This window comes from Dermacentor albipictus, unplaced genomic scaffold (genome assembly GCF_038994185.2).
Source record: "Dermacentor albipictus isolate Rhodes 1998 colony unplaced genomic scaffold, USDA_Dalb.pri_finalv2 scaffold_14, whole genome shotgun sequence".
Lineage (NCBI taxonomy): Eukaryota > Metazoa > Arthropoda > Arachnida > Ixodida > Ixodidae > Dermacentor > Dermacentor albipictus.
Genome location: NW_027225568.1, coordinates 5,682,806 through 5,697,473, shown reverse-complemented (window position 1 = coordinate 5,697,473; position 14,668 = coordinate 5,682,806). Strand labels below are relative to the sequence as shown.

Here is a 14,668-nt window from a genome sequence, read left to right as displayed (position 1 = left end):
ACACCATGGTTGGTGCAGACCATCTCGTCCTGGCGCTTGATTTAAAAAACGTATTCGACACTATTTCACATGAACATGTCTTATCTGAGCTAAGTGACATCGGTTGTGGAAAAAGAATCTATGATTACGCCCACTCTTTTCTGACCTCTCGCATCGCGACAATAGGCATTGGCACTGCGCGCTCAGACCCTTTTCCCATGCCCAATAAAGGTACACCGCAAGGGGCGATAGTCTCCCCCCTTCTTTTCAATATTGGCATGAGACGCTTAGCCAAAACAATCGACGTCATACCTGGGCTAGGGTACGCGATATATGCAGACGATATTACCCTATGGGCAACCAGCGGCTCGTTAGGACAAAGCGAAGAAATCCTGCAAAAAGCAGCTACCGTTGTTGAAACCTTCGCTCGCAGCAGTGGAATGAGCTGCGCTCCTGATAAATCAGAATTTATCAAGATACGAGGTCGAGGCCGTCAAACTCATGAGCCGGTGAACCTCTTTCTAAGAGACAGCCAGATAAAGGAGGTCCAGAAAATGCGAGTCCTCGGACTGTAGCTGCAAAGCAACAAACGAATAGACCACACTATTAGAACCCTTAGGACTACGGTGAAACAGAACTCCCGTATGATCCGTAGAGTAACTTATCACCGAAAAGGTTTCAAGGAAACAGAGAGGATCCGGCTCGTTCACGCTTTTGTGATAAGTCGTCTCACATATAGCCTCCCTTTTCAGGACCCCACGAAAAGAGAACTAAAGGCCCTAGATGCGTTGATTAGAGCGTCGTACAAAGCGGCTCTCGGCCTACCACAGGGAACCTCTTCTGAACGCCTGCTGGCCCTCGGGATTCACAATAACTACGAGGAGCTACGGGCAGCGACGCTCATATCTCAGCGGGAGCGGCTTAGCTTAACCTCCTCTGGCAGAAAATTACTTTGCCGCGTGGGTTACCCTACTCGTCCACAGTATGCGGGAGAAGAACTCGAATCTCTGCCCAGAGTTCTTCGGGAAAGGATCATAGTAGCCCCAATCCCTAAGAACATGAGTCCAAAATACCACCGGAGACGTAGAAGTGCTCGAGCTCGAAAGTTAATGCAGCCATTCGGTGGAAACCCGGATACAGTCTACACAGATGTCGCTCGATGTGGTGCTTACAAATACGCCCTCGCAGTGGTAGGAGCGGCCGCAAATCAAGGGCTTGTGACTTGCGCTACGGCTAGAGTTGCATCTGCGAATACCGCAGAAGCGTCAGCCATCGCGCTAACTATTAAAACTAAGGATGCTCTGGGGCAATCGTCGATAACTCTTACAGATTCCCAAGTCGCATGTAGACTATTCCTCACCGGGAGGCTACCACACAACACCACTCACCTATTAGGATCCAACCTAACGCAGACACACATGATCATCTGGTGCCCGGGTCACGCAGGGCTCGAGGGCAATGAGAGAGCAGACGGCGCAGCTCATGCTTTTGTCAACCGAGCGATCGACCACCCTGACGAAAACCCCTTCTTACCACGAGACATCCTTGAGCACCAGCGGCGCGAGCGAAGAAAGTACAGTCCACCACACCCTGACCTATTCAGGCAGTACTCTTATGACTGGCGCCGAATACAGACGCACACATTTCCAAACTTTTATTTGAAAAATGCCATTCACCCAAGGCTGTACAGCGTTCGCTCTCCTTGGTGTGGAGGCCGGCCAACTCTCGCCCACATTACGTGGGACTGCCAGAACACGCCACCCAAAATTAATACACCAAAAATAGCCGGCAAACTTTCCGGAAGGGAGCAGTGGGAGACTTGGCTCGCCAGCGAAGATCGGTAGATGCAACTAGCGCTCCTCGACCAAGCACGGCGGACCGCTCATGCCAGTGGGGCCCTGGACTAGGGGCTCCACCCACTCGCTTTCTGCATTTTTTCTTTTAAATAAACGTTTCTCTCTCTCTCTCTCTCTCTCTCTCTCTCTCTCTCTCTCTCTCTCTCTATATATATATATATATATATATATATATATATATATATATATATATATATATATATATATATATATATATATATATATATATATATATATATATATATATATATATATATATATATATATATATATATATCACTGCAGGCTCGATAGCGATACGCGGGAGCTTCGCAAAGTAAAGCTGCACATCGTGGAATGCGGCTATCGCCCCCGTGTCGTTGAAATGTTTCGTTCGTTTAGAGGTTGACAGTCGCATCGTTTACACCCTATCTGGTTTCTGAGACGTCGCCTGTCATCATTAACGTTGCATCATCACGTCGTCGTCAACTGCGACGTATTCGTCAGCCGTCGCACCAACTGTTGCCTTACGACAAGCAGAGTACGAGTCGAGTGATTCCTGGAGCAGTGTAGGAGGGCTACTTCAGGCATCATCACACCCAAGCACGCTGTTACTGCCACTAGCGCGAGCTCAGAGCTCACCTTGGTGAGGCCTACGGAGGGCAGTAGCGGCACCGCAACGTTGCGCTCGTTATAAAGCAAGGGATCAGCCGCCGGGGATGCCTAAATGTATTTGTTGTACGGGCAAACTCGTTGCATAGACATGAAGGATACGAATTCGGCCAGGACATATTCAATAGTTCTTTGTACTGGTCTTTTCAGTGTAATCACTGGGACTGTATGCAAATATATATATATATATATATATATATATATATATATTGTACTGTAGCTGAGTGGCTTCAGCACTGGGCAGTGTGTGACATTGGAAGACGTTGACAATCTGGTAGTTCGCGCGCTTGATCGGTTTCAGCTGAGGCTGGTCAGTTTTGGGCAATTCTGTTTCAATTGCATAGCAGCAGACAGACAGACCGACAAGCAACATTAATTGGTCCTAAGGGACTACATTGTCGTAGTCACGGGCCGCACCCACGCCGGGGGCGGAAGACCGTGATCTTCAGCCCTGGCGTAGGCCCTTTGGACAGCCCGAAGTTGGACTTGAAGGTTGTCACTCTTGACGGCTTCATCCCAATCTTCTTGCCTGTTGAAAGGCGAGTGGCGCAACACAGAACATTGCCACAGCATGTGGTTCAAAGTGGATCGTTCCTCACCGCAGTCTGGGCAGCGGGGATCCACACCCGAAGTGTAGTGGCTCAGCCTTAAGCGAGACTGAAAGGAGCCCGTCTGCAGCATTCCCAGCACCGAGTCTTGGGGCCTGCCTAGCCTCGGGTGAGGAGCCGAAAACAGCCTGCGTCCCACCTGGTAGTGAGCAGTTATGCAAAGCAGCAACTACTGAAATAAGCACCCTTTTTACACTTGGTGCAGGTACCGGAAACATATACACAGTATGTGAATGAGGAATTTATTCTTTGGTTCCGTCAGTTCCTCAGTCGTAAGAAGCGGCCAGGAGCAGGTATAAAAAAAAAAAGTCGGGGCGGCCGCGTGTGACAGGTATGTGTGTGTGCGTGGGTGCGCGTAACCTATGCGCGTGGTCTAACAAGAGCGGTGTCTAATGCATGCGCCACGAATTGGCGATCGATCAGTGTCCTAGTCAGCGCTGTCAGTGTGGGTAAATAAAATACAGCCGAAACTCTGTTACTGGTAATTATCGTGGTGGAAAGCATTATATAATGGCTCCGTATGTGCGCGGTTTTGAGCTAAACGTTCATGCTTGTATGCCTTCTTTACATTAGCGTAGCGTTGCCTATCCCTGGCTATTCTGGCGCATGACGCAGGAGAAATGGTCAGCTTCTTTGTTGGAGGCATGTTTTCAGTCTGAGAGCAGGAACAATTGTTGAGAGGGGCGAGCAGCGACAACTTAAATACAGCCCTCTGCTTACCTTCCTCCTCTCCTACTGTGCAATGACAGCCGCAATGGCGGGCGCCTACACGCGAGTTAAGGACCAGCTGCGCGGCAGTCGCGATTTTGTGCTTGTAGGGGGCAGAGTTGATATCTTTGTTGCGGATGAAGTGGTATTCGTTCTCATAAGACCTAGGACCTCCAAATTATCATATGATCACGTGACTGATCTTTAATGAACCCTTACTACGTAGATAATACAGATTGGTCTCTTTGACACTCCCAAGTCAGCTCATAACTTCACAATCCTTACAAAACCAAGATTCAGTCTCGTAATTGACTTTTATGTTACTTTACACTAATTCACTGCTGTATATGTCTTTGTGTTTTGCATATTATCGACTTTCTTAGGTCTTGTTTAGCTTAGTAGCATCATTTTGCCGGATTTGTACGTGGAGAATTGATTTTTTATGGTGGACCGAAAAATTTAACATGACCATGTGTGGCCTTGCGGAGAGCTTCCTTTTAATCTTTTGCATTCATACGCACACATCCCTATCATGTCTCGGATGTGTTGTTGCGAAGTGTGCGAGCTTATAAAGCGTGACAACAGAATTTTTTGGGTGTTACAACAAGCCACGCAATTCATTAGCGTTTGAGGCCTGCGGCGCTCTGCTTGGCCCGTAAACTGTGAGTATGATTTATTTATTTACTTATTTGTAAATGTTTCACAAGCTCATTGCATCGGAAGATTGCATAAGAGATGGCGATAGATACGAAAAGTTCTTGATACGATACATTCTTTGTTAGCTTAAGCCACTTTGAATCTATCTATCTATCTATCTATCTATCTATCTATCTATCTATCTATCTATCTATCTATCTATCTATCTATCTATCTATCTATCTAATCTATCTAATCTATCTAATCTATCTAATCTATCTATCGTCAAGCGATATTTCGAACGCATAACGAAGAAAGCTGATAAGCCCACACGGGAGACATACCAGGACCACTAGCCACTAGCTAGCTAGCTGACACTAGCTAGCTAGCTAGCTAGCTAGTGGTCACGTTGTCCCGGCACCGTCGTCAATCGAGCGTTATCCGAATCTCACATGTGACTCTCGCGTTCTGCCAACGTCGAGCCAGGTATCGCACATAAGATCGGGCATGAAGGCTGCAGTACAGCGGATGGTGGATCCCTCCAAATTAAAAGCGATTCCAAAGCATGTTTGTCGCCCCTGTACATGTGCACGCCAACCGGCTCTCGAAGCTCAAAACGAAGCTCATGGAAGACCGCAGCTTCGACCAGAAGTGCGTCAACTCCGACATTGCATTCATCAGAAGTCTAGTTGAGCAGCTCGAGGGTGGCGTACTAAGGGGGCACTGCAGGGCACAGAATAAGAAGAACGTGTGCTCAATGATCCAGCAGCAAGGCAAGCAATGCTACCATCTTTCTGACCCTCAGCATGTTAGAGCATGTTGGAGTATGCTGGAGAGATTCAAAAAGTCATTCGAGGCGCACCGACGCAGGGTCGACGCCAATGCCAGCTACTTGCCAAATGCCTCGCATAAGTTCGATTCCCACAGTACGATAGATCTGTATATTTTTTATCTATATAGAGAGCACAATGCAAGTATATATTTATGGAAAATAAGTACAGGAGCTGCAATTGTTATCATTATCCAATATTGACGGCCGAAGAAATTATAAACAGAGAAATAAATGATACCACTAGCGGATCGAGCGCTTGTAAGAGGGCTTATACTCGGTCCTCGGCATGAAATGACAGTAAGCGATAACCAATTTTACCATTGATTTCTTCCTCTGACGATGTAGAGCAAGTATTACGGGCGAATTAGGTTCGAAGCGGGAAGCCTTGGTGCTGACATCTTGTTGCGGAAGGACGGTGTATGGCAGAGCATTCCGGTAAACTTATACCTGTGCCAGCTAAACTCTGCGCATGGGCAGTCGTCGCAGGCGGTATACGCTAACGATTGTGGTATTCCGTAACGCTCTGCTAAAACTGTCTATGAAGTTCCTTCAGCGCTAAAAACAAACATTTTAAATATTCGTTCTTGCTTCGCCCCATCCATTATTAGAACAATTTATCTCTGACAATAGTACATAGGACTGACTCTGTTGCGCTGATTGTCTTAAGTTGTAAGCGTGAAAAGTTATTTGCATCGATTCAGGAAGTCCATTTATCGTCTTATTTTACAGAGTGTAACTAAAAACTGAGTATTTGTTTGCTGTTTTGATAGCATGTTTGTTAGCTTGCTTAGATTTGTATAACTATTCCATCTTTGTCTATATTTATGGTTAAATTTATTTCTATTATTTGATGCCCCTCCTGTAAGGGTGCTTATCAGGCCTGCAGTATTCTGCTAAATAATTAATAATAAATTAATTATATAATAATTAATTATTACTAAATAGAAATACAGGCGATGAAGGGTTCCGTTGTCGATGTCGCCGCCGTTAAAGAAACCTTTCTCAGTAACTAAACGCAAACTGCAGTCTCGCTGCATTAGCTACTCTACGCCATGTCACTACCGAAATGCTGTCCTAGTGGCCAGCAATTGTCCTCACAAGCAGAAATCTATGGCCGTTGGCGCAAAGCTGCTGGTATAATGTGTGAAGGACAAATATTTCAAAGTAGCTTTAATGATCTTGAAGATATTCTCACGCTATGTGACATGTTCGAAATAAATCGCCTAAAACGCAACAGGACGTCAGCATACTGCAGTACCAACTGCTAAATTGAAACATAGCAGCAGGCAGTATACTAGCCCGAAGCCGAAACGCGACACTGCGCATCAGTGATTGAACAAGCTTTCAATTTTTTTTAAGTGTCACATTTTTAAACAAGCGCAAGGCAGCTTCGTATCATGCGAACCATGAGTGTGAACCAAGAGTGCAGAAATTGAATTTCCTTTCGCCATGTGCAACGCTCTCTCTCAGGATTCGAGGCAGAACGCCAGCCTTCGCTGACGTCTGACGATGACGTTTTCCTGCACCTCCCAAGCGTCTCCGCATTCAACCACATCTGCATGCACCTGGGCGAACCTTGCCCCTTCAAAGGCTTGGGGCTCGAGAATGGCACAACTAACGGCGCCGCCATGTACGCCTTCCAAGGTACGCACTCCGTGCGTGCGCTAATGATGGGAGTCACTTCAAGCTATTCAAGCATGCGTACTTTCTGCTGCAGCAAGTAGCCGGGCACCGTGCGAGCAAGCAAATGCTTTCGATGTTAGACTGTTATATTAACGGCCACAAAGCATTTTGGCCCACGGGTGCCTTGAGGCGTTACCTCATGTAAACCAGTGACACCTTTCCCGTTTGATGGTTCTTCTCTTGTGGCAAACACCATGCCAAAAAGAACAACTAATGGGACCTAGACAGGAGGGTGCTTCCCTTAAACACGTTTCGTCTGCTATAACCGGCGACATGTGTGTAAGGGAAATTTGGTGTTGCAGAGCCCGAGTGGAACGAACTTAGTTGCCTAGAAAATGGCAAAGGCAAACTTGCGAAGTAAGCAACACACAAATTTTTCTACCTGCGTGGCACAGCATTTGCTGCAAATAAAGTTATATCCTTCAACATTTGTCGCGTTGGGTTATAGACGTAGCGTGTGACCGTAAATTATTTACGAGGTTTGAACGACAGTGCTTTTCATAAGAGTTACAAACACCAACGAAACTCAGAGCAAACAAGGTTGCGATGATCGCAGACGCAGTTCAGACCAACCTTTATTGGTGCCTGTATTTCACTTAGCAGTCTCCAAATTTACGTCGATCGTTTTGTATTTTCTCACCCCATTTAGAATGTTTTTAACTGTATATCAAAGTGAACCAGCCGACGAACTTTGAACTGCCCGCATGAAACAAAAGGGGGCGGACCGGTAAAAAGAAAGCTTAATCCATCAGTGTTCTTCAAATAGAAGGTCGTTGGTGGCATTGAATCATTGGGAACATTTGTATGCGCAAAGAGTGGCCGAGCTTCTCACCGTGGTGCACAGGCGGCATACATACTTGCTTGATTGTGCAATTCAGTGGCTGAGTGAAGTACCAAAACGAACTTCAGATGGCTGGCTTTTCTGAAGCATGAACCTTGAACGTTGTTAACGAGATTACACTCGCATCAACTCGCCGACTTGTCATTTTAATTGTATAAATTGTATGTTTAGGACTGCGGCATAAAAAAAGCTTTCTACGACACATGTGTATTTGTGCTTCCGCTGATGAATGTCTTGTTGTGCACTTTTGCTAGCTGTTAATGTGCTTACAAAGTAAAAGCCACCGAAAGAGAGAGGTGCACGTGTGGCCTCTGATGAAAAGACGAATGAATTGTACAATTTAGTGAAGGATTTAGTGAAGCTTCATAAAGTAGCTTTGCGACCCATATGAATAGTGCTCGAGGTAAACTCTACGTACAGGTTTGATGTATCAGGAATCTAATGTCGACAGCGATGGGTATAATCAGGCGGACAGAGTGAGCTGAGGTCCCTAAGCCGGAATGGATTTCCTGATTTCAATTAGAGAACTAAAAACAAGAAACAACACACTGATCTTCAAAAACATGACGCTGCGGATGTAACAGCACGAGACCCATCCACGCCTAGAAACGGTGCCTGAAAGTGTAAGTGAAGCATATGAATTTGCTTCTTTGCCACCCGCATCGTCGTGATAGCTCTCTCGTGTGTACGATTTTTGGGCGTTCATTAAGCAGCAATTGTGCCACACAACTACCAACCAAGCCAATAAGTGCTGAAGCTGGAAATTTTTCAAAGAGCATACGTTTGAGAACGAAAGACTGGATCAGCCGTCCTTAAATATCAGAAAACGGAATTTAGGCAAATTTCTTGCGTTTCACTAAAAGCAAGGAACTGAAACTTTGCTTGTGGAACAAAGTGCACGTGACACTGAAGAAAAACGTATATTTCCTTGGAAAAGGATCCTATATGAAGAGAAACATTGCGCAATGAAATAATGGACTTAACATTTAGACTGTTTCCATTAAAAACCAAATGCACTAAGCTTTGTGGGAAAAGCCCCTATGTGTGTCTGTTTTCAGATGTAGAAATAGCACCAGTCCTGGTTTTGTCCATATTTGTTTTTGTTTTTTTTCAGATATACTAGTCGCAAAGCTTGACTGCGTGGTACTTTTGACATCACAGTTCTACAAATAAGCGCTGGAATAAAATCTATACAGGAAGCTTTTTAGCCAATACAGAATTTTTATTTTAAAGAAAGCTATTAGCGCAGCCAAGCATGCGTGGTATAATTGCAAAATCGTTCCTATGAGATGCGGCCATAATTTGCCGGCAACGACGTAAGCTACAGAAGATTAGGAAACAAAAAGTCAGCAATTACCTTTTGTAGTAGTGCCTTGGGGGCAAAGTTTAAATGGCAAATCTGAAGGCGGTCACATTTCAATGCTCCGCCATTTTTCAAAAATCGTGAAAATCCCACCTAATTCGAGATTTTAGTCATCGAATTTCAAAGCTCACTTCAGGCAACATCAAAACCCACCACGTCCCGCTGCTGCGTCAGACAGCTGCACCCCGTGAAGAAGTGTCTGACGAAGTTTCGATGATGGCTAATGTCGCGAAAAATCCTGACCCGAAACACAGCCGCACATACTTGCCAAGCAAAGCGTGCCGCATCACCACCTGCCGCGATTGATCGAGGCGTTCAGTTTGAAGGTTTGTCAAGCTTTTCGTCTCCGGGCGTCTCCTTCTGCTACGATAGCAGCCTCTTCTGCGCTCCCGGCACGCTACTTTACAATATTGCCTGCATTTATTAATCAAAGTTTACGATGAATATTTCTAGTTATGTGTGATTTTCAATATTAAATAACATGAACGCCCATTGAGACTGGCGGCTCCAAATTTGCCACTAATACAATTGCCCCCATAACACAAGTAAATTAATTTCTGCTAATTATAGGAGCAAAATATTTCGGCTTCATCGAGGAACTAGTTTTCTAAAACGATACGTTAGCTGCACTTATATATTTTTATATATAATCTAAGATAAACACCCTGTGCAATGGCCATGCCACGCTAACTAAAAGCGAAATCCACACGTAGTTACCAGAATTAACCTTTGCCAGTTCGTGCTGCAGATTGCCACGCGCTGTATATGCATACGGTTGAGATCTAGATTCTTCGGTCCCACAGCTGCTACCACTGGTGCGATCTGAGTTCTTCAATGCTAAAGCTTAGACCAGTGTAGGGATTTTGAGGAAGAACAGAGACGGAGACTTGGGTTTAGAGAGGAACCTTATGCACGACGTCATCATTATGATCATCATTATCGCCCTATTAGTATTTCCACAGCAGGACGAAAGCTTCTGTGTGCGATCGCCTAGTGTCTCTGTATTGCGCTAGCTGATTCCAACTTGCGCCTTAATATACGTATTTACATGTAATTTACAATGGTGTGACCCGCCGTGGTTGCACAGTGGCTATGGTGTCAGGCTGCTGAACACGAGGTCACGGGTTCGAATCCCGGCCACGGCGGCCGTATTTCGATGGGGAAGAAATGCGAAAACACCTGTGTACTTATATTTATGTGCATGATAAAATTTCCGGAGTCCTCCACTACGGCGTGCCTTATAATCAGAGAGTAGTTTTGACCCGTAAAACACCATAATTTAATTTTACAATGGTGTAGTTGCCAAATAGCTGGCAAATACTTGACATATAACTGTCAAATAGCGGTCTGCGTCCACAAGTCTTACTAGTTCAACAGGTGCAGCAGTTTTCAATCGAGCGTGTGCAGGCGCAGGCCTTGTCGTCTGCACGCGCCCTTGAGCGAGTGTTGATGTTTGTTGGAGTTGTCACTTGCAATGTTTTTTTTGTGCGGTCGTTTTCGTGCATTGTACGAGACTTCACTTAGATATAGACTCCACAATGGACGACTGTGAAGAATTGCTTTTTATGGAGTTCATGGACTCTTCCGATGATGATGACAAAACAGACGCCGTGCTCACATTCGCTGCTACTCCCTTGCTTCGGACAGACCGGAATAGACTTCCGAAGTACTACATGAACGTAGTGGCACGGTATTTCAACTTCGAGTTCACAAAGCTGTTCCGACTATCACGAGATACGTTTGAAGAACTGTCGGTGCCTTCTAATTCCTCTCCGCATTTCCCAACGCCTCGAGGAGGGCAGCCACAAATTCTCAGCGAGAAGACGTGCCTTATCGCTTTAAGTTACGTGGGCACGGAAAACAACATGTACCGAATTGCCGACACGTTCGATGTGTCAGAGTCTTCGGTGTCCCTGTGCATGAAAAGGGTATTGGACTTCCTGTTCGATATCAGCGCAGATGTGATCGTGCGACCAACGGAGCGAGAACGACAAAAATTCTAAGCAGGCTTTCTGGCCAGAAGCAACGGCAAGGGCCCGATAAAATACCATAGGATGTATCGACGGCAGTCACGTAGAGATCAAGAGACCAAGTGAATCGACGGTGTCGTATAATAATACAAAAAAAACCCGTCCCTCATAATCCAGGGCATCTGCGATGCCGACAGCCGCTTTCTGAACGTGTTTGTCGGATTTCCCGGATCGACACATGACGCTCGTGTGCTAAGGGAGAGCCGCTTCTTCAGTGACGCCGAGCAAAAGTGTGGTGCCGACTACATCTTAGGAGATTCAGCCTACCCGCTTCTGCCTTGGCTAATGACACTACATAAAAATAATGGAGGGACGTTTCATAGATACAAAGAATAATTCAACAGAAAGCACAGCCAGCAACGCGTTGCTACTGAACATGCCTTTGGTCTCCTGAAGCAGAGATTCCGTAGGCTGTACTTCGTTGACGCGGATACCATTGACAGGTCGTACCTAATTATTTTGGGGGCATGTGTACTCCACAGTCTCTGCTGCAACAAGTGGGACATTCTCAGTGACCCCAGTGACCACCCTGAGATGACGACCTGGAGGAATGAGAAGACAGCAGTGCAGTTGAAAGCACTGCTTGTTGCCCGTGCATGATGTGAGTAACGGAGGAAGGCCATAGCTGAAAATCAGTGCTGAATTGTGCCCTGTGCAGTGTCCCTATTGTTCATGGGTAACGTGCACTTGTGTTATTTCTGCACCATGACAGGATTCCATCTAAGAGGTAGAATAAATGTATTGACACGATGCTGTGCCTTTCTCTTATTCTAGCTCTCATGTCGCTGTTCTGGGATATGGCTTCGTTCTGGCTTTCTTGCTGTTTGGAAATGTGTACAGTATTTTAAGCAAACTTCATGTGCAACACATGGAGTCTACGATTTATTCTTTGCTTCGTATGCTGAAACAGATTTTTCTATAAGCTTCACTTTGGCTTCGTGTCGGGCAGCCCTCTTCTCTTTTAGTGCACCTAACTTTTCCAGGAGCAATGTGATAGGTGGCCCGTCACTTCTCCTTTTGGCAGCCTGGCTTGAAGTGCAGGGTACTGCGTAAGGCTCAGCTTCGGGCCCAGCTTCAGGCTCAGCCTCTTCTTCTTGTGGCTTTCTGTAAAACAAAGAACAATATGGTGGTGTCACACTTCATAAAGCCTCATAGAAATAATGGCAATTTGTCCTTAGAATTGCATTAACATGCCTGCAAAATTGTGCGATTGATAGCGCTCTCTTCCTGATATTTATTTAACAATACTGCCAGCCCCCTTTCGAGGGTCCTTACAGAGAGGGTTAAGAAAAAAATATATAAAAGAAAAGAACATGTGCAATAATCACTAGTTCAACAGGTGCCAAAGTTGCCAGGTGCCACACTAGTTCAACCAATGCCAAAGTTCACAATTGATACTGCTGTTTTCTTCGCAATATTGCTACACTGTCAATGTGAATGATTTCACATCTGATGATAGCATTAATGTGAACTTTTACCACTTCATCCAGCTATTGGCATTTGTGTGATGAAATTTAGGCCATATATTCCTAAAATCATTGTCGTGCTGATTTTCGCATTTTGCAAGAGGCCACTTCCACCAGTATTGTAGAGTCAAAAGATAAAACTTACGTCTCTTCGAAACCCTGTCGGGCAATCCTCAGACCTGGGGCATAGAGGACCGTTGGGCTCACGTGGTGCTCCCGTTCCAGCACCTCTACATGTTCCCTAGAGTACAACATAGCCAGACTTGTAAAACACCAGCACCGAAAGACACGAAGCTGCTGTGTTACGGTAGTAGGCGTATAGTGCAGTTTTTCAATATTTGTATTGCAGAAGGCTTGCTACAAAAGGGTTCAAGAAGTGACATCAAGTCCGCGCAAAGATACACCACCGAAGTCATGGAATCTCGGTTCTTTAGGAGTATGTGAATCAGCATGAAACACCAACAAACAGCAATAGATGAAAAATGTTGGCAATTTTAGAAAGATTCAAATTTTTGTTATGTTCAAGGGCTGTAAAAGGATTAATAACAATTGGGATAAGCTACTGTGGGTACTGCATGCTTTCCTAATATGGCCATGCAAAGAAGGTCATAGCATTCCCTATTCGTTGAAGTACTGGCCCTAGGTAAAAGTTGAAATCACTTACAAAGCCAAAATGTACAGATCCAATTCCTGTATAACATTTTGTTCTTGCAGTAGCGCTGTAAACAAGTTCAAACCGAGTAATTAAAAAAAGATCAGCAGCTGCACTGAAGTTTTAGGAGAAATGGATTCTCACATTCATATTAGTGTTTAATTGAGGCAAGTGGAAAAGTACAGAACACTTACTCTTCGTATTCTCATCTTGTTGCGCCCAGACAGGACTCCTTGTTGTGCCCCTTCGCACTTTTGTGTGTGCGCTCGAGGGACTTCCACTTATTGTGTACTTCCAGAGCTGTGAGCAGACATCCAAATTATTCGTTCAGGGCATCTTCGAGTTGCTACCACAGCTCCTTTTTGTATCTGCAAGACAAAACAAGATTCTCTTTAACACGTGCTTGTATAAATAAAGCGGTATTTGTCTCTACCTGAACCCGCCTCGTTCCTTCATCTCCTTATAAGCTCAGATCGAGAAGAGTGACCTCCTGTGGCTCCACAGGGCTTCCTCACAGTGACTGTTTTCTGCCGTCCCTGTAGCGGTAGCAGAAGGGCCACCGAGCGACTCACTACTGGTATCCTCAGAGTCACCCTGCCCACCGCTTGACGACTGTACGCGTATCATAGTAGCGCCGTCTGAAATAATAATAACAATAATGTCCATATACACGCGCGGCCATCTAACACCATGGGTATGTGCATTCCCCACAAGGCAGCAACAACACGGACGGCCACAACTAGGCGTTGAGCAATATGGCAGCTATAACACAAACGCAAAGTTACCTGCTATCGCGTTATTTTCTGCGCCATTCTCCCTCACGACGACGCCGGACCCATCTACAACAGGGTAAACTTCTCGCAACTCACCGTTGATTTCAAGTAGAATATCTCCGTCGTCTGCACACGTCGCCGGCAGGCCGCGTCCAAGCGTGCAAAACATTCCTGCACCTCCTTCGAAGCTGGTTCCGCGCTTCTGTGCACCAAAGCGGCACCACGCTTGCACCCCTCTCAATCGAGGACGGCGCTGCAGGGGGCGCTGGGAATCGAGAACTTGAGTGCAGCGCACCAAGAACCGGTGCAAGAGGTGCAGCGAACTACGGCTGAATCGAGTGCAGCTTCATAGCACCAAAGTGACGTGCACGCGTAAAGCACGAAATAATATGCCGAACGAAACTGTCGTATTTTCTCTGAACAGCCGGAGGCTGCCTCCTTCCGAAAGGAATAGAAGATGGTTGCCCACCGATTGCTCCGGCACTACTGTATATAGCTGAACTGGGAGCGGCCGTGGAGCATGGATCTATATGCCAATACGAAACATTTCTCCGTAGCACTATAACCTATGGGGGACTTTCGGCACGCAC

At 45.7% G+C, this 14,668-nt stretch overlaps 1 pseudogene; it reads left to right on the top strand.

The window, feature by feature from the left end:
• LOC139051794 (carboxypeptidase M-like) overlaps positions 1 to 13,700 on the top strand; it is a 52,708-nt pseudogene extending 39,008 nt beyond the window's left edge.
• Positions 13,701 to 14,668: the final 968 nt, after the last annotated feature.